This window comes from Hippopotamus amphibius, chromosome X (genome assembly GCF_030028045.1).
Source record: "Hippopotamus amphibius kiboko isolate mHipAmp2 chromosome X, mHipAmp2.hap2, whole genome shotgun sequence".
NCBI classification, from domain to species: Eukaryota; Metazoa; Chordata; class Mammalia; order Artiodactyla; family Hippopotamidae; genus Hippopotamus; species Hippopotamus amphibius.
The window spans coordinates 89821716-89843354 of NC_080203.1; the positions used below are offsets into that span (position 1 = coordinate 89821716).

At 38.0% G+C, this 21639-nt stretch overlaps 1 protein-coding gene across 1 annotated transcript in view; it reads left to right on the forward strand.

Moving 5' to 3' along the window:
* The window catches only part of WNK3 (WNK lysine deficient protein kinase 3), a 182932-nt gene that overhangs the window by 17754 nt on the left and 143539 nt on the right, over positions 1-21639 (forward strand). The window lies entirely within an intron of this gene.

A 21639-nucleotide genomic window follows, 5' to 3' on the forward strand; every position in this document is an offset into this window, starting at 1 on the left:
GGGTTATTTGCTTTTTTGGTATGAAGCTGCATGAGCTGTTTGTATATTTTGGAGGTTAATCCTTTGTCCGTTGTTTCATAGGCAATTATTTTTTCCCATTCTGAGGGTTGCCTTTTAGTCTTGTTTATGGTTTCTTTTGCTGTGCAAAAGCTTTTAAGTTTCATGAGGTCCCATGTGTTTATTCTTGATTTTATTTCCATGATTCTAGGAGGTGGGTCAAAAAGGATGTTGCTTTGATGTATGTCAAAGAGTGTTCTGCCTATGTTTTCCTCTAGGAGTTTTATAGTGTCTGGCCTTACATGTAGGTCTTTAATCCATTTGGAGTTTATTTTTGTGTATGGTGTTAGGAAGTGTTCTAATTTCATTCTTTTACATGTTGCTGTCCAATTTTCCCAGCACCACTTATTGAAGAGGCTGTCTTTTTTCCATTGTATATTCGCGCCTCCTTTGTCAACGATAAGGTGCCCATATGTGTTTGGGCTTACTTCTGAGTTCTCTATTCTATTCCATTGATCGTCCTTTCTATTTTTGTGCCAGTACCATACTGTCTTGATCACTATGGCCTTGTAGTATAGTTTGAAGTCAGGAAGCCTGATTCCACCAACTCCATTTTTCCTTCTCAAGACTGCTTTGGCTATTCGGGGTCTTTTGCGTTTCCATACAAATTGTAAGATTTCTTGCTCTAGTTCTGTGAAAAATGCCATTGGTAATTTGATCGGGATTGCATTGAATCTGTAAATTGCTTTGGGTAGTACAGTCATTTTCACGATGTTGATTCTTCCAATCCAGGAACATGGTATGTCCCTCCATCTGTTTGTGTCATCTTTGATTTCTTTCATCAGTGTCTTAAAGTTTTCTGCATACAGATCTTTTGCCTCCTTAGGCAGGTTTATTCCTAGGTATTTTATTGTTTTTGTTGCAATGGTGAATGGGAGAGTTTCCTTCATTTCTCTTTCTGCTCTTCTGTTGTTAGTGTATAGGAATGCAAGAGATTTCTGTGCATTCATTTTGTATCCTGCTACTTTACTAAACTCATCAATGAGTGCTAGCAGTTTTCTGGTAGAGTCTTTAGGGTTTTCTATATATAATATCATGTCATCTGCAAAGAGTGACAATTTTACTTCTTCTTTTCCAATTTGGATTCCTTTAATTTCTTTTTCTTCTCTGATTGCTGTGGCTAACACTTCCAAAACTATGTTGAATAACAGTGGTGAGAGTGGACACCCTTGTCTTGTTCCTGTTCTTAGAGGGAATTCTTCCAGTTTTTCCCCATTGAGAACAATGTTGGCTTTTGGTTTGTCATATATGGCTTTTATTATGTTGAGGTAATTTCCTTCTATGCCCATTTTCTGGAGAGCTTTTATCATAAATGGATGTTGAACTTTGTCAAAAGCTTTTTCTGCATCTATTGAAATGATCATATGGTTTTTATCCTTCAATTTGTTGATATGATGTATCACGTTGATTGATTTGCGTATATTGAAGAATCCTTGCATCCCAGGGATAAACCCCACTTGATCGTGGTGTATGATTTTTTTAATGTGCTGTTGCAGTCTGTTAGCTAGTATTTTGTTGAGGATTTTTGCATCTATATTCATCAGTGATATTGGTCTGTAGTTTTCTTTTTTTGTGACATCTTTGCCTGGTTTTGGTATCAGGGTGATGGTAGCCTCGTAGAATGAGTTTGGGAGTGCTCCGCCTTCTGCAATATTTTGGGAGAGTTTGAGAAGGATAGGTGTTAACTCTTCTCGAAATGTTTGATAGAATTTGCCTGTGAATCCATCTGGTCCTGGGCTTTTGTGTGTTGGGAGATTTTTAATCACTGCCTCAATTTCTGTACTTGTGATTGGTCTGTTCATGGTTTCTATTTCTTCCTGGTTCAGTCTTGGAAGACTGTATTTTTCTAAGAATGTATCCATTTCTTCCAGGTTATCCAATTGATTGGCATATAGTTGCTTGTAGTAGTCTCTCATGATGTTTTGTATTTCTGAGGTGTCCGTTGTGACTTCTCCTTTTTCATTTCTAATTCTGTTGATTTGCATCTTCTCCCTTTTTTCCTTGATGAGTCTGGCTAATGGTTTATCAATTTTGTTAATCTTCTCAAAGAACCAGCTTTTAGTTTCATTTATTTTTCTTATGGTTTCTTTCCTTTCTTTTTCATTTATTTCTGCTCTGATCTTTATGATTTCTTTCCTTCTGCTCCCTTTGGGGTTTCTTTGTTCTTCTTTCTCTAGTTGTTTGAGGTGTAAGGTTAGGTTGTTTATTTGATCATTTTCTTGTTTCTTAAGGTAGGACTGTATTGCTATAAACTTCCCTCTTAGAACTGCTTTTGCTGCGTCCCATAGGTTTTGGGTTGTTGTGTTTTCATTGTCATTTGTTTCTAGATATTTTTTTATTTCCTCTTTGATTTCTTTAGTGATTCCTTGGTTGTTTAAGAGTGAATTGTTTAGCCTCCATGTGTTTGTATTTTTTGCAGTTTTTTTCCTGTAATTGATATCTAGTCTCATGGCGTTGTGGTCTGAGAAGATGCTTGATATGATTTCAATTTTCTTGAATTTGCTGAGGTTTGATTTGTGACCCAAGATGTGATCTATCCTGGAAAATGTTCCGTGTGCACTTGAGAAGAAAGTGTAGTCTGTCGTTTTTGGATGGAATGTCCTATAAATATCAATTAAGTCGAGATGGTCTAATGTGTCATTTAAAGCTTGTGTGTCTTTATTTATTTTCTGTTTGGATGATCTGTCCATTGATGTAAGTGTGGTGTTCAGGTCTCCCACTATTATTGTGTTGCTGTCGATGTCCCCTTTTATAGCTGTTAGCATTTGCCTTATGTAATGAGGTGCTCCTATATTGGGGGCATAGATATTTACCATTGTGATATGTTCTTCTTGGATGGATCCCTTGATCATTATGTAGCATCCTTCCTTGTCTCTTTTAATAGTCTTTACTTTCAAGTCTAATGTGTCTGATATGAGTATTGCTACTCCAGCTTTCTTTTGACTTCCATTTGCATGGAATATCTTTTTCCATCCCTTCACTTTCAGTCTATATGTATCCCTTGGTCTGAAGTGGGTTTCTTGTAGGCAGCATATGGAAGGGTCTTGTTTTTGTATCCATTCAGCCAGTCTGTGTCTTTTGGTTGGAGCATTTAATCCATTTACATTTAAAGTGATTATTGACATGTGTGTTCCAATTACCATTTTCTTCATTGTTTTGGGTTTGTATTTGTAGGTGTTTTCCTTTTCTTGTGTTTCCTACTTAGAGAAGTTCCTTTAGCACTTGTTGTAAGGCTGGTTTGGTGGTGCTGAATTCTCTTCACTTTTGCTTGTCTGGAAAGCTTTTGATTTCTCCCTCAAATCTGAATGAGATTCTTGCTGGGTAGAGTATTCTTGGCTGTAGGTTTCTCTCTTTCAGGACTTTCAGTATATCCTGCCATTCCCTTCTGGCCTGCAGAGTTTCTGTAGAAAGGGCAGCTGTTATCCTTATGGGTTTTCCCTTATATGTTGTTTGTTGCTTTTTTCTTGCTGCTTTTAATATTTTTTCTTTGTGTTTAATTGTCGTTAGTTTGATTAATATGTGTCTTGGTGTATTTCTCCTTGGGTTTATTCTGTATGGGACTCTCTGTGCTTCTTGGACTTGGTGAATTATTTCCTTTCCCATGTTGGGGACGTTTTCCACTAGAACCTCTTGAAATATTTTCTCAGACCCTTTCTTGTTTTCTTCTTCTTCTGGGATGCCTATAATTCGAATGTTGGTACGCTTAATGTTATCACTGAGGTCTCTGAGGCTGTCTTCTAGTCTTTTCATTTTTTTTTTTTCCTGCTTTGTGGCGTTTATTTCTCCGATTCTATCTTCCAACTCACTTATTCGTTCTTCTGCCTCAGTCATTCTGCTGGTTATAGCATCTAGAGTATTTTTAATTTCAGTTATTTTGTTATCCATTGCTGTTTGTTTTTCTGAGTTCTCATGAACTGTTTCTTGTACTTTCTCTATTTTGTTATCGAGATTTTGTATCATTTTTACTATCATTACTCTAAATTCTTTTTCAGGCATTTTTCTTATTTCCTCCTCATTTATTTGGTCTTGTGGGTTGTTTTCCTGCTCCTTTGCCTGCATGGGGTTTCTTTGTTTCCTCATGGTTGTCCAAGCTTTTGGGGTTGCTTGTCCTGGTGATAGAGGTGTTTATAGAAGACTGTCCAAGCCTCACACTAATGTCCAAGTATTGGATTAAACGAGTATTCAGTCTAGGAAACACATACATGTATAAGACACTCAGTTATTGAATCCGTTAGGACATAAGGCTCTAGAAAGACCTGACAGAACCCCAGTGTGCTATCAGATATTCAAAGAGAAACCCAGCAGAAATTGACAACTGAAACAGAACAAATCAGAGACAAAAGCAAAAGCAAAGAAACAACAAATAACACCCTACACATACAAACATCAATCCAGGGAGATTTTGTAAGCTAGGATCAAATATAGAAAAGAGCCAGAGTACCACCAGAGAGAATGGAGATTCTCAGAATGTAATTAGATAACTGTACTAAGAACTAAGATAAAGACAAAAGCCTAATATTAATACCAAGGCAGTGCATCATCTGGAGAATAGAGCAAGGAGTCTGAGCAGACCGATAGTGTTGCTTTTAAGTATGTTAAGATAAAATACACTTAAAATGGCTGGAAGAAAGGGGAACTGAAGAGCGTAATGTGGTTGGAAATATGGAAAGAAAAAGAAAGGAATAGAAGTGTATAATAGAAAGGGATGAAAGGAAAGTATGAAAGATATTTTGTCCGTACTACCAAAAACTTAGCTAGATATAGAAGTATATAAAAAGGCAAAAAAAAAAAAAAAAAAGAATAAAAAATATCCTTAAAAAATTATGTTGTGAAACTTGTAGATCCCTTAGGGCTAAGATCGTATTTAATAAATCAAAAAAAAAAAAAAAAAAAAAAAAAAGAGAGAGAGAGAGAAAGAAAAAAAGAAAAAAAATCCAGAACTGATCCCAGAATGGACCAGTTCAATAGGTATTGATACTACTATTTCTGTTTCCTTAGCGTCTCAGCTGTAAGTGTCCTTCTCCTTGCCTTGGGTTTTTTTTTTTTTTTGCGTTATTCTGTGACCAGCAGAGGTTCCTTTATTGTTCGTCTGTAAGCCTCGGTGTGTGGGGAGGGAGAGGGTCCAATAGTGGCTCCTTCTCCTGGGAGTGAGTGAGCAGTGGCGCACTGTTGTTTCAGTCGGGCTTGGAGGTGCCTGTTGCAGAGGGCGCTGGTGGCTCAGGCGTACACAGAAAGTCTTAGAGTTGGGCCTCTCTGGGGGTTTTTTCTTTTTGATGCTGGCTTTTTTTTTTTCTCTCGGCAGCCTCCCTGCTGCTGGCGTTTGCAAGGAGTTTTAATCTAGCCCCGCCCGAGCGCCTGAGGGTGCTTGTTATCCCTGAGCGCCTTAGGTGGCCCGCAGGGCGTCTCTCCACTGCCTGTTGCAGAGGCACCAAAAGAGAGGGAGAGGCTATGCGCGCGGCTCCTCCCCCCGCCCGGGAGCCTGCAGCCTCCAGCCGCCATCATGGCCGGGCAGCTCTCAGGGATGGGCACTCCTCTCCGTGGACCTCCTCCCTCCTGTCCTCTCGGTCCGTCACCCTACCGGCAACAATGTTTCTCCCCCTGAACCAGCTCTCCGGTTCCCACGCTCCCGCTCCTGGACCCTCCGTTCAGCCGTGGATCGATGTCTCGGTCCGGGAACGCTGAGCTGCGCTGCGGACCCTCCATGTTTCTCACTCCCTCCCGTCTGCCACAGCTCCGCCGCTTCACCCTCTTTGAGCCCTCGTAGATGCCTCCCTACCAGCTATGTCGGGCTCCCCGCAGCCCTTTCTGGTGTCCGAGGCCGTCTGCTGGTGTTCAGCTGGTTCTCTGTGGGAATGACTGTGTCCTTCCGTGCATTCCCAATGCACCTGTGGAGAGGGATGCACTCCACGTCTCTCTACTTCGCCGCCATCTTTTTCCTCTCCCAGCTACTACATTTTATTGTTGTCAGGTCTTTTGCCTTCAGACCAATGATTTTCAATCCAGGAGGCCAGGTGGAAGATAAGGAGAGTGGACACAATTGGGGGGGGCGGTGAGGTAGAGAGTATAGTTTTAAAAAGGCATATTTGATATTATGATGGCTTAGATTTTAGTCACAATATTTTAAGATTCTTAAAGGATGTCATATTTTATTGATATAATTTATATCATAAAATTCACCAATATAAATGTCAGTGATTTTTAGCAAATTTATAGAGTTGCATAACCTTGATTACAATCTAATTTTAGAACATTTTCATCACCCCCAAAAGATTTCTTGTGCCAGTTTGCAGTCCATCATGTTCCTATACCCCAGTCCAAGGCAACAAATAATCTATTTTCTGTCTTTATAGATTTGCATATTCTAGACATTTCATATAAATATAACCATACAGTATGTGGTCTTTCCTCTGGCTTCTTTCACTTAGCATAATGTTATCAAGGTTCATCCTTATTGTAGCATCTGTCAATACCTCATTTCTTTTTATTGCCAAATGATGTTGCATTGCATGGATATAACACATTTTGTTTATCCAACTGTAGTTAGACATTTGGACTGTTTCCACCTTTTGGCTATTGTGACTAGTGCTGCTATGAACACTTGTGTATAAGTTTTTGTGTGGACATAAGTTTTCATTTCTCTTGGGTAGATGGTATTCATATAGTAACTCTATGTTTAACTTGTTGAGGAACTGGCAGACTGTGTTCCATTGTACATTCCCACCAGCAGTGTATTAGGGATCTGTTTTCTCCATATCCTCACCAATACTTGTTACTGTCTTGTCTTTTTTATTGTAACCATCCTCATGGGTATGGAGTAGTATTTGATTGTGATTTTGATTTGTATTTCTCTAACGAGTAGTGATGTGGAGCATATTTTCATCTGCTTATTGGCCATTTGTTTATCTTCTTTATAGAAATGCCTATTCAGATCTTTAGCCCACTGGATTACTTATCTTTTCATTATTGAGTTGTTGGAATTTTTTATATATTCTGAATACCAGTCCCTTATCAGATACGTGATTTGTATGTATTTTCTCCCAGCCTTTTCACTTTCTTGGTGGCATCTTCTGAAGCACAAAAGTTTTAAATTTTGTTGAGGTCCAGCTTCTCAGTTTTCTCTTTTATCACTTGTATTTTTTGTTATTGTACCTAGGAAATCATCGCATAACCTGGAGTCAGTAGAATTTACTTTAATGTTTTCGTCTAAGAGTTTTATAGTTTTAGTCCACATTCCACTTTGAGTTCATTTCTTGTATGGTATAAGAATCCAACTTCATTCTTTTGTATGTGGATATCCATTTGTCCCAGTACCTTTTGTTGAAAGACTGTTCTTTTCCCACTGAATTCTTGGCCTCTCTGTTGAAAATCAATTGATCATAAATGTTAAGGTTTACTTCTAGACTCTCAATTCTGTTCCATTGATCTACATACCCTTACCTTATTCTGTTCATTTCTAATGTAATTCTTTTGTGGTAGGGGAGCATACTTTGGTTTCAGTCCTTTTAAATCATTGAGATTTGTTTTATTGCATAGTACATGATCTGTTCTGTATATTTTTCTAGGTGTGCTTGAAAAGAATGTATATTTTGTTCTTGTTGGGTGGAATGTTCCATAGATGGCCGTTAGGTCAAGTTGATTGATAGTATTGGTCAAGTTTTCCAGATTCTTGCTTGTTTTCTATCTCGTTTTCTCCCCATTATTGAGAATGGGATATTAAAATCTTCTACTGTTATTACTGAATTGTTTATTTCTCTCTTCAGTTTTGTCGGTTTTTATTTAATGTGTTTTGGGGCTCTGTTGTTAGATGTGTATATGTTTATAATTGTTATATTGTTCTGATGAATTAATCTTTCCATGCTTATAAAATGTCCTTCTTTGTCTCTAGTAATATTTTTTGTCTTACGGTTGGATTTTATTTTTTTTTTATTTTATTTATTTACTTTTTCGCCACACCGCACCACGCAGCATGTGGAATCTTAGTTCCCCAGCTAGGGATTGAACCTGCACCTCCTGCATTGGAAGCATGGAGTCTTAACCACTGGACCACCAGGGAAGTCCCAGGGATGGTTTTTTAAAAGACTGAAGGGACACTCATTTCCCCATCACTCTTCTTTGCTGCTTCTTATTCTATAGTTTGGGAAACCAGGTGACCAGACATTATAATTAGAATTATTATACCAGAGTAGCAGTACTTGCCCCTCTATTTTTGTATTAGGGTTCTGAGTAAGATTTTATTTTTAAAATGAGGTTCTGCAGTTAAAAATTTTTGAAGGCTTTTTCCAACATAAATTCTCTGAGTTTTACCTATATTTGTCTGCTTAGCATTCCCTTTGTCTTACTTATGGTTCTTTGATTTTCAGGTTTCTGGATAAGTTACCTTTACTTAAGTGAAGTGAATAGAATTATTCTTAAGAATGTCCAATCTAGAAACACACGGAGGGTCCGCACCGCAGCTCAGCGTTCCCGGACTGAGACGTCGATTCACAGCTGAACAGAGGGTCCAGGAGTGGGAGTGTGGGAGCCAGAGAGCTGGTTCAGGATGAGGAAAATTGTTGCCGGTAAGGTGATGGACCGAGAGGACAGGAGGGAAGAGGTCCACGGCGAGGAGTGCCTGCCCCTGAGAGCTGCCCGGCCATGATGGCGGCTGCATGCTGCAGGCTCATGGGCGGGGGGGAGGAGCCTCTTTCTCTCTTTCGGCACCTCTGCAACAGGCAGTGGAGAGACGCCCTGTGGGCCACCTAAGGCGCTCAGGGACAACAAGGACCCTCAGGCACTCGGGCGGGGCTGGATTAAAACCCCTTGGAACGCTGGCAGCAGGGAGGCTGCCAAGAAAAAAAGGAAAAAAAAAAAACCCGAGAGAGGCCCAACTCTGAGACTTTCTGTTTACACCTGAGCCACCGGCGTCCCTCTGCAACAGGCACCTCCAAGCCCGACTGAAACAACAGTGCGCCACTGCTCACTCACTCCCAGGGGAAGGAGCCACTATTGTACCCTCTCCCTCCCCACACACCAATGCTTACAAACGAACAATAAAGGAAGCTCTGCTGGTCACAGAATAATGCAAAAAAACCCAAGGCGAGGAGAAGGACACTTACAGCTGAGACTCTAAGGAAACAGAAATATTAGTATCAATCCTATTGAACAGGTCCATTCTGGGATCAGTTCTAGATTTTTTTTCCCTTTATTAATTATGATCTTAGTCCTAAGGGATCTACAAGTTTTATAACATAATTTTTAATGTTATTTTTTATTCTATTTTTATTTTTTTGCCGTTTTATATACTTCTATTTCTAGCTAAGTTTTTGGTAGGACAGACAATATATCTCATACTTTCCTTTCATCCCTATCTTTTATACATTTCTATTCCTTTCTTCTTATTTGCATATTTCCAATCACACTACGCTCTTCTGTTCCCCTTTCTTCCATCCATTTTTAGTTTATTTTATCTTAACATACTTATAAGCAACACTATCGATCTGCTCAGACTCCTCGCTCTATTCTCCAGGTGATGCACCGCCTTGGTATTTAACATTAGGTTTTTGTCTTTATCTTACTTCTTGGTATAATTGTCTAATTTCATTCTGAGAATCTCCATTCTGTCTGGTGGTACTCTAGCTCTTTTCTATATTTGATTCTAGCTTACAAAATCTCCCTGGATTAGTGTTTGTATGTGTAAGGTGTTATTTGTTTGTTAGTTTGCTTTTGCTTTTGTCTCTGATTTGTTCTGTTTCAGTTGTCAATTTCTGTTGGGTTTCTCTTTGAATATCTGATAGCATACTGGGGTTCTGTCAGGTCTTTCCAGAGCTTTATGTCCTAATGGATTCAGTAATTGTGTGTCTTATACATGTATGTGTTTCCTAGACTTAATATTTGTTTAACCCAACACTTGGACATTAGTCTGAGGCTTGGACAGTCTTCTATAAACACCTCTATCGCCAGGACAAGCAACCCCAAAAGTTTGGACAACCATGAGGAAACAAAGAAACACCATGCAGGCAAAGGAGCAGGAAAAAAACCCACAAGACCAAATAAATGAGGAGGAAATAGGAAAAATGCCTGAAAAAGAATTCAGAGTAATGATAGTAAAAATGATACAAAATCTCGATAACAAAATAGAGGAAGTACAAGAAACAGTTCATAAGAACTCAGAAAAACAAACAGCAATGGATAACAAAATAACCAAAATTAAAAATACTCTAGATGCTATAACCAGCAGAATGACTGAGGCAGAAGAACGAATAAGTGAGTTGGAAGATAGAATGGGGGAAATAAACGCCACAGAGCAGGAAAAAGAAAAAAGAATAGAAGACAGTCTCAGAGAGCTCAGTGATAACATTAAACATACCAGCATTCGAATTATAGGCATTCCAGAAGAAGAAGAAAAAAAGAAAGGGTCTGAGAAAATATTTGAAGAGGTTATAGTGGAAACCTTCCCGAACATGGGAAAGGAAATAATTCACCAAGTCCAAGAAGCACAGAGAGTCCCATACAGAATAAACCCAAAGAGAAATACAACAAGACACATATTAATCAAACTAAAGTCAATTAAACACAAAGAAAAAATATTAAAAGCAGCAAGAGAAAAGCAACAAATAACATATAAGGGAAAACCCATCAGGATAACAGCTGCCCTTTCTACAGAAACTCTGCAGGCCAGAAGGGAATGACAGGATATGCTGAAAGTCCTGAAAGAGAGAAACCTACAGCCAAGAATACTCTACCCAGCAAGAATCTCATTCAGATTTGAGGGAGAAATCAAAAGCTTTCCAGACAAGCAAAAGTGAAGAGAATTCAGCACCACCAAACCAGCCTTACAACAAGTGCTAAAGGAACTTCTCTAAGTAGGACACACAAGAAAAGGAAAACCCCTACAAATACAAACCCAAAACAATTAAGACAATGGTAATTGGAACACACATGTCAATAATCACCTTAAATGTCAATGGATTAAATGCTCCAACCAAAAGACACAGACTGGCTGAATGCTGCCTACAAGAAACCCACTTCAGACCAAGGGATACATAGAAACTGAAAGTAAAGGGATGGAAAAAGATATTCCATGCAAATGGAAGTCAAAAGAAAGCTGGAGTAGCAGTACTCATATCAGACAAATTAGACCTTAAAGTAAAGACTATTAAAAGAGACAAGGAAGGATGCTACATAATGATCAAGGGATCCATTCAAGAAGAAATATCACAATGGTAAATATCTATGCCCCCAACATAGGAGCACCTCAATACATAAGGCAACTGCTAACAGCTATAAAAAGGGACATCGATAGTAACACAATAATAGTGGGAGACTTGAACACCACACTTACATCAATGGACAGATCATCCAAACAGAAAATAAATAGACACACAAGCTTTAACTGACACATTAGACCATCTCGACTTAATTGATATTTATAGGACATTCCATCCAAAAACGACAGACTACACTTTCTTCTCAAGTGCACTCGGAACATTTTCCAGGATAGATCACATCTTGGGTCACAAACCAAACCTTGGCAAATTCAAGAAAATTGAAATCATGTCAAGCATCTTCTCAGACCACAGCACCATGAGACTAGATATCAACTACAGGAAAAAAACAGCAAAAACTACAAACACAAGGAGGCTAAACAATTCACTCTTAAACAACCAAGAAATCATTAAAGAAATCAAAGAGGAAATCAAAAAATATCTAGAAACAAATGACAGTGAAAACACAACAACCCAAAACCTATGGGACGCAGCAAAAGCAGTTCTAAGAGGGAAGTTTATAGCAATACAGTCCTACCTTAAGAAACAAGAAAATGATCGAATAAACAACCTAACCTTACACCTCAAACAACTAGAGAAAGAAGAACAAAGAAACCCCAAAGGGAGCAGAAGGAAAGAAATCATAAAGATCAGAGCAGAAATAAATGAAAAAGAAAGGAAGGAAACCATAGCAAAAATAAATAAAACTAAAAGCTGGTTCTTTGAGAAGATTAACAAAATTGATAAACCATTAGCCAGACTCATCAAGAAAAAAGGAGAGAAGATGCAAATCAACAGAATTAGAAATGAAAAGGGAGAAGTAACAATGGACACCACAGAAATACAAAAGATCATGAGAGACTACTGTAAGCAATTATATGCCAAAAATTGGATAACCTGGCAGAAATGGATACATTTTTAGAAAAATACAATCTTCCAAGAGTGAACCAGGAAGAAATAGAAACCATGAACAGACCAATCTCAAGCACTGAAATTGAGGCAGTGATAAAAAATCTCTAAACACACAAAAGTCCAGGGCCAGATGGGTTCATGGGCGAATTCTATCAAACATTTCAAGAAGAGCTAGCACCTATCCTTCTCAAACTCTTCCAAAATATTGCAGAAGGCGGAACACTCCCAAACTCATTCTACGAGGCCACCATCACCCTGATACCAAAACCAGGCAAAGATGTCACAAAAAAAGAAAACTACAGACCAATATCACTGATGAATATAGATGCAAAAATCCTCAACAAAATACTAGCTAACAGACTCCAACAGCACATTAAAAACATCATACACCATGCTCAAGTGGGGTTTATCCCTGGGATGCAAGGATTCTTCAATATACGCAAATCAATCAATGTGATACATTATATCAACAAATTGAAGGATAAAAACCATATGATCATCTCAATAGATGCAGGAAAAGCTTTTGACAAAGTTCAACATCCATGTATGATAAAAGCTCTCCAGAAAATGGGCATAGAAGGAAATTACCTCAACATAATAAAAGCCATATATGAAAAATCAAATGCCAACATCATTCTCAATGGGGAAAAACTGGAAGAATTCCCTCTAAGAACAGGAACAAGACAAGGATGTCCTTTCTCACCATTATTATTCAACATAGTTTTGGAAGTTTTAGCCTCAGCAATCAGAGAAGAAAAAGAAAAGGAATACAAATTGGAAAAGAAGTAAAATTGTCACTCTTTGCAGATGACATGATATTATATATAGAAAACCCTAAAGACTCTACCAGAAAACTGCTAGCACTAATTGATGAGTTTAGTAAAGTAGCAGGATACAAAATGAATGCACAGAAATCTCTTGCATTCCTATACACTAACAACAGAAGAGCAGAAAGAGAAATGAAGGAAACTCTCCCATTCACCATTGCAACAAAAAGAATAAAATACCTAGGAATAAACCTGCCTAAGGAAGCAAAAGATCTGTATGTAGAAGTCTTTAAGACATTACTGAAAGAAATCAAAGACGACACAAACAGATGGAGGGACATACCATGTTCCTGGATTGGAAGAATCAACATCGTGAAAATGACTGTACTACCCAAAGCAATTTACAGATTCAATGCAATCCCGATCAAATTACCAATGGCATTTTTCACAGAACTAGAGCAAGAAATCTTACAATTTGTATGGAAACGCAAAAGACCCCGAATAGCCAAAGCAGTCTTGAGAAGGAAAAATGGAGTTGGTGGAATCAGGCTTCCTGACTTCAAACTATACTACAAGGCCATAGTGATCAAGACAGTATGGTAGTGGCACAAAAATAGAAAGGACGATCAATGGAATAGAATAGAGAACTCAGAAGTAAGCCCAAACACATATGGGCACCTTACCTTTGACAAAGGAGGCACGAATATACAATGGAAAAAAGACAGCCTCTTCAATAAGTGGTGCTGGGAAAATTGGACAGCAACATGTAAAAGAATGAAATTAGAACACTTCCTAACACCATACACAAAAATAAACTCCAAATGGATTAAAGACCTACATGTAAGGCCAGACACTATAAAACTCCTAGAGGAAAACATAGGCAGAACACTCTTCGACATCCATCAAAGCAAGATCCTTTTTGACCCACCTCCTAGAATCATGGAAATAAAATCAAGAATAAACACATGGGACCTCATGAAACTTAAAAGCTTTTGCACAGCAAAAGAAACCATAAACAAGACTAGAAGGCAACCCTCAGAATGGGAAAAAATAATTGCCTATGAAACAACAGACAAAGGATTAATCTCCAAAATATACAAGCAGCTCATGCAGCTTCATACCAAAAAAGCAAATAACCCAATCCACAAATGGGCGGAAGACCTAAAGAGACATTTCTCCAAAGACATACAGGTGGCCAACAAACTCATGAAAAGATGCTCAACATCACTCATCATCAGAGAAATGCAAGTCAAAGCCACAATGAGGTATCCCCTCACACCAGTCAGAATGGCCATCATCACAAAATCTGGAAACCACAAATGTTGGAGAGGGTGTGGAGAAAAGGGAACTCTCTTGCACTGTTGGTGGGACTGTAAGTTGGTACAGCCACTATGGAAAACAATTTGGAGGTTCCTTAAAAAACTACAAATAGAACTACCATATGATCCAGTATTCCCACTCCTGGGCATATACCCAAAGAAAACCATAATCCCAAAAGAAACTTGTACCATAATGTTTATTGCAGCACTCTTTACAATAGCCAGGACATGGAAGCATCCTAAATGCCCATCAACAAATGAATGGGTAAAGAAGATGTGGCATATATATACAATGGAATATTACTCAGCTCTAAAAAGGGATGAGATGGAGCTATATGTAATGAGGTGGATAGACCTAGAGTCTGTCATACAGAGTGAAGTAAGTCAGGAAGAGAAAGACAAATATTGTATGCTAACCCACATATACAGAATCTAAAAATGGTACTGATGAACTCAGTGACAAGAACAAGGACGCTGATGCAGGGAATGGACTGGAGAACTCGAGGTTTGGGAGGGGGCGGGGGGTGAAGGGGAAGCTGAGACGAAGCAAGAGAGTAGCACAGACATATATATACTACCAACTGTAAAATAGATAGCCAGTGGGAAGTTGTTGTATAACAAAGGGAGTTCAACTCAAGGACAGAAGATGCCTTAGAGGACTGGGATGGGGAGGATAGGGGGGACTCGAGGGAGGGAGGGAATACGGGGATATGTGTATAAAAACAGATGATTGAACTTGGTGTACCGCCCCAAAAATAATAAATAAATAAAATAAAAAAAATATGGTGCAAAGGTAAGCAAATGAGAATTGAATGATGCCTCTGACATAATAAATCTAATAGCTAAAAAATGCCAAAGACCCAACGTTTACCATTCACATAGGAACTAGGCTCAAATAAGAAACCTTGAGAAGTCACAATTGTATTGTGGGTGTCAGGAAAGTTGTTCAACATGCCTTTGAAATTGGGAAAAAGTTGATCTGCATTGAGAAATAAAAATCACCAGAAGCTCTGGAAGAAAAGATATATTTGGCAAAGTCAAAAGGCATTCTAAAGGTTCCTTCTCCCCTTTATTTTCCTGCTCCCTCTTCCATTTCACCCTTACTTTCTCCCCCTCTTCTCTACCTGCTTCTCCTATTCATTTTCTTTCTTTGTCTCTGACTCTGTTCCTGTCTCTTTCTGTCTCTCATTGGTTAGAATGTTACCAAGCTCCATCCAATTTTAACTTCCGGGAAACATACTTTTCAAAAGCCATTTACCCTAAAGTATAAGCTGAGAGCTAAACCCAAAGGAATTTTCATACCAATGCAGTTGATTTCCCTTGGAATAAGAGGCAATGTTATGTTAAATTTAAATATAACTGTCAGTCAGATGTTGTTTTTGTAATTTATTGAAATGGTTTAGTATTCTAATGTCACAGGTTTCTCTGTCCCTTGTTGATTACTGCATTGTCAGTTGAAAATGAAGCCAAAGGAGGCACGAGTATACAATGGAAAAAAGACAGCCTCTTCAATAAGTGGTGCTGGGAAAATTGGACAGCAACATGTAAAAGAATGAAATTAGAACACTTCCTAACACCATACACAAAAATAAACTCCAAATGGATTAAAGACCTACATGTAAGGCCAGACACTATAAAACTCCTAGAGGAAAACATAGGCAGAACACTCTATGACATCCATCAAAGCAAGATCCTTTTTGACCCACCTCCTAGAATCATGGAAATAAAATCAAGAATAAACAAATGGGATCTCATGAAACTTAATAGCTTTTGCACAGTGAAAGAAACCATAAACAAGACTAAAAGGCAACCCTCCGAATGGGAAAAAATAATTGCCTATGAAACAACGGACAAAGGATTAACCTCCAAAATATACAAGCAGCTCATGAAGCTTAATACCAAAAAAGCAAATAACCCAATCCACAAATGGGCAGAAGACCTTAATAGGCATTTCTCCAAAGAAGACATACAGATGGCCAACAAACACATGAAAAGATGCTCAACATCACTCATCATCAGAGAAATGCAAGTCAAAGCCACAATGAGGTATCCCCTCACACCAGTCAGAATGGCCATCATCACAAAATCTGGAAACCACAAATGTTGGAGAGGGTGTGGAGAAAAGGGAACTCTCTTGCACTGTTGGTGGGACTGTAAGTTGGTACAGCCACTATGGAAAACAATTTGGAGGTTCCTTAAAAATCTACAAATAGAACTACCATATGATCCAGTAATCCCACTCCTGGGCATATACCCAAAGAAAACCATAATCCCAAAAGAAACTTGTACCATAATGTTTATTGCAGCCCTATTTACAATAGCCAGGACATGGAAGCATCCTAAATGCCCATCAACAAATGAATGGGTAAAGAAGATGTGGCATATATATGCAATGGAATATTACTCAGCTATAAAAAGGGATGAGATGGAGCTATATGTAATGAGGTGGATAGACCTAGAGTCTGTCATACAGAGTGAAGTAAGTCAGAAAGAGAAAGACAAATATTGTATGCTAACCCACATATACGGAATCTAAAAATGGTACTGATGAACTCAGTGACAAGAACAAGGATGCAGATACAGAGAATGGACTGGAGAACTTGAGGTATGGGTGGGGGCGGGGGGTGAAGGGGAAACTGAGATGAAGTGAGAGAGTAGCACAGACATATATATACTACCAACTGTAAAATAGTCAGTGGGAGGTTGTTGTATAACAAAGGGAGTCCAACTCGAGGATGGAAGATGCCTTAGAGGACTGGGGCGGGGAGGGTGGGGGGGACTCGAGGTGCGGGGAGTCAAGGAAGGGAGGGAATACGGGGATATGTGTATAAAAACAGAGGATTGAACCTGGTGTACCCCCCCCAAAAAAAAGTAAAAAATAAATAAATAAATAAATAAAAAAAGAAAATGAAGCCAGCTGCGGCAATTAACCTCATTAACTCTATGGGTGATATCTCAATTGATAAGCTGGTTTCATATTCTGCTTCATACTTACTGGAATAAAATCCTTTTCAGCAAAAAAAAAAAAAAAAAGAATGTCCAATCTAATATGTTAACATCTGGGGATGTGAGTGAAAGGTATACTAGATTCTTTGTATATTCTTACAGGTTTTTTCCAAGCCCAAAATTATGTCAAAATAAGTTAAAGAAAAAAATCTCTACCTGGGTGAGGCATTGTTAGTTAGCTTTTCCCACTTGCATACAATACTAGCTTTTCCCACTTGCAGGCAATACTAGTCTTACTGACTTTCAAAGTATATTGATTTGGCAGTGTAACCTTACGTAGCACTTCATGAGCCATTAGTTTAATTCTTACCTCTGTCCTAGTTGTGTCATCTGATAGGCAAATTTCTGGGAGTTATCATAGACTCTTCCTGTTCCCTCACAATCATATTCATTCAGACAGTAAATCTTGCATTTAGTACTTTATTAATGTATTTTGCCTCTTGATACTATTTTCATTCAAACCTCAGCATCTCTTCCCTAGATTATTATAGTAGCTCTCTAACTGATCTTCTTGTTTTACATTGTATGTCATAGAACTCCTTGATGACTATCTGCCTCTGTCCTCATCTGCCTGCTTCTAGTATTGCTAAGAAACTGTTTATACAGTTATTCTGCTGTTTCATGACTTTTGCTTTCCATCTTCCTTCTGCTTGAATGAGCTAATTTTCTTTCTTTGAGACTCAGTTCAGGCATCTTTTCCAGGAAGCCTTACTTAGAGAGTCCAACTTCATTCTTGTACATGTGAATATCTAGTTGTCCTAGCACCATTTATTGAAGAGATAGTTCTTCCCCCATTGAATTGTCTTGGCACCTTTGTTGGAAGTCAATTGACCACAAATATGTGGGTTTATTTGTGGACTCTATTTTTACTCTATTTATCTATACATCTATCCTTATGCCAGTACCACACTGTCTTAATACTGTAGCTTTTTAGTAGGTTTAAAATTGGGAAGGGTGAGTCCTCCAACTTTGTTCTTTTTCAAGATTGTTTTGGCTTGGCTATTCTGGGTTCCTTGAAGTTCTATTATGAATTTTAGGATAAGCTTGTTAATTTCTGCAAAGCAACCAGCTGGGATTTTGATAGGAATTGTGCTGAATGTGTAGAACAATTTGGGGTATTTCCCCCATTTTGTTTGTTTTAGTTTAGGGTTGTTTCTTTTCAGTTTTTCAAATTTGTTATTTCTGTATGTTTTTGGTTTGATGTGACAAATTGTGCCTTCTAAGGCACATAATATAATAACAGATATACGTGCTTAACTTTGTGATGCATGTTTGTGGTAAGAAGGAAAGAATTTTCTTATTTGTTTGACCATTCATTTGAAAAACCTTTTCCCCTTATATGTTCCACATATTTCCACATGTTCTTTGTAGAAAATTTTAGAAAATACAGAAAAGCAGAAAGAAAAAACAGTCCATAATTCCACCATTCAAAGTTAATATCATGCGTGCACGTGTGTGTGTGTAATGGAAGTTTATTGTATATATTTCATTTTTCATTTAACCATATAATATATGGGAAATGTCTTTTTATCTCACTAAAAACTACAATGTTTTTAGAGTGCTGTATCCTATCTCATTTTGAGGTATTTAATTAAACACTATTATGCTTTTGTTTAGTTACAGTTTTTCCAAATTATAAGTGCTATAATGACTGTCTTTTAGTTAAAACTTTGCACAGATTCTTGACTATTTTCTATGAAAAGTTCTTGTAGTGAAATTGTTGGTTCAAGGGGATGCATATTTTTAAGTCTTTCTTGCCATTTTAAAAATAGTATTCAATATAATGTGTTAATATTTGATAGTAGTTTCTGTTAAAATCTGAACAGAAGCTCAGTAAACAAGTATTTGGATTATTCAATACTACTGTTCATAGCAGCATTATTCATAATGGCTAAAAGGTGAGAACAATTCAGTCCATTTTCTAGATGAATGGATAAACTAAATGTGGTATATACATACAATGGGCTATTACTCAGCCTTAAAAAGGAATGAAATTCCAGTACATGCTATAACATCAGTGAACCTTGAGAGCATTATGCCAAGTGATATAAGCCAGATACAAAAGGACAAATATTGTATGATTCCACTTATATGAAGTACCTAGAATAAACAAATTCACAAGGGCCCACAGTCTAGAGAATACCAGGGCTTGGGGTGATGGGAAGTTATTGTTTAATACAGGGGTCCCCAACCCCCGGGCTGCAGACTGGTACCGGTCCATGGCCTGTTAGGAACCGGGCCGCACAGCAGGAGGTGAGCAACTGGCGAGCGAGGGGAGCTTCATCTGCTGTTCCCCATCGCTCCCCATCGCTTGCATTACTGCCTGAACCAATCCACCAGCCCCATTCTGTGGAAGAATTGTCTTCCATGAAACTGGTCCCTGGTGCCAAAAAGATTGTGGACAGCTGGTTTAATAGATTTCAGTTTGGGAGGTTGAAAAAATTCTGGAAATGGGTAGTGATGATGATTGCACAGCATTGTCAATGTGCATAATGCCACTGACTTGTACACTTAAAAATGGTTAAATTTTACCACAATAAAAAAAAAACCTATTGGATTAGTTCCAGAATTTTAGACAAAAACTACCTACTGAGAAATTATGTGCTTATTTTACTTATTGTATGTGTTACCTTGTAGCTAAGCAGACTCAGGGTTTGAATACTTGCTTTAAATATGATGGATTGTGTTAGTTTCTCCTTTACGGCAAAGTGAATCAGCTATATGTATGCATATATCCCCTCTTTTTTGGATTTCCTTCCCATTTAGGTCACCACAGAGCATTGAGTAGAGTTCCCTGTGCTATACAGTAGGTTCTCATTAGTAATCTATTTTATACATAGTATCAATAGTGTGTATATGTCAATCCCAATCTCCCAATTCATCCCACCCCCCTCCCCCTTGGTATCCATACGTTTGTTCTCTACGTCTGTGTCTCTATTTCTGCTTTGTAAATAAGATCGTCTGTACCAATTTTTTCAGATTCCACATATATGTGTTAATATTTGATATTTGTTTTTCTCTTTCTGACTTACTTCACTCTGTATGACAGTCTCTAGGTCTATCCACATCTCTCTATAAATAACCCAATTTCGTTCCTTTTTATGGCTGAGTAATATTCCATTATATATATGTACCACATCTTCTTTATCCATTCCTTTGACGATGGACATTTAGGTTGCTTCCATGTCCTGGCTGCAATGTAAATAGTGCTGCAATGAACATTGGGGTGCATGTGTCTTTTTGAATTATGGTTTTCTCTGGGTATATGCCCAGTAGTGGGAATGCTGGGTGGTATATTGTAAAGCAAGTATACTCCAATAAAAATTTAAAAAAAAACTAAAAAAAAAAAAAAGAATTAAGAAAACTGCCCATATCAAGTATTGATGAAGATATGGAGGAACTGGAATTCTTCTGTACTGTTCCTGGGAATGCAAAATGATACAACCATTTAGAAAAACAGATGGCAGTTTCTTTAAAGGTTAAGCATACATTTTCTAATACAGCCATTCCACTCTTAGGTACTTTCTCAAGATAAATGAGAGTATATGTCCATGTAAAGACTTGTACGCAGATCTTCATAGCAACCTTATTCATAGTATTCCATAACTGAATTCAACCCTAATGTCATCAAGATGTGAATAAATAAACAAATGATGGTATATCCAGATAATGAACTACTTACTATTCAGTAATAGAAAATGAACTATTGATACAGGCAACCACAAGAATGGGTCTCAAAATAATTATGCTGTTGAAATAAGCCAGGTGTAAAAAAATACATTTTGTATAATTCCATTTGTATAAAATTTCAGGAAATGCAAACTAACCTATAGTGACAGAAAACAAAGCAATAGTTGCCACAGAACCAGGGCGAGTAGAGAGGAATTACAAAGGGGCAGGAGGAAGAACTCTTGGTGGAGTAGCATATGTTCATTGTCTTGATTTTGGAGATGGTTTCAGAGGTGTACATCTGTGTGAAAATTTATCAAATTGTACATTTTAAACACATGTAATTTACTGTGCAAAAATTATACCTCAGAAAGTTGATTAAAAGAATTTTAAGCCCCTTGGAAAAAAAATAAATATGATGGATTGAAAGAAGGGGCTGAGAACTAGATTTCTTTTTTCTTTTAAAGATTTATTATTTTATTTATTTATTTATTTTTGGCTGTGTTGGGTCTTCATTGCTGCGTGTGGGCTTTCTCTAGTTGCGGCGAGTGGGGGCTACTCTTCATTGCGGTGTGCAGGATTCTCAGTGCCAGTGGCTTCTGTTGTTGTATGCTCTAGGCGCATGGGCATCAGTAGTTGGGGTGCATGGGCTCAGTAGTTGTGGCT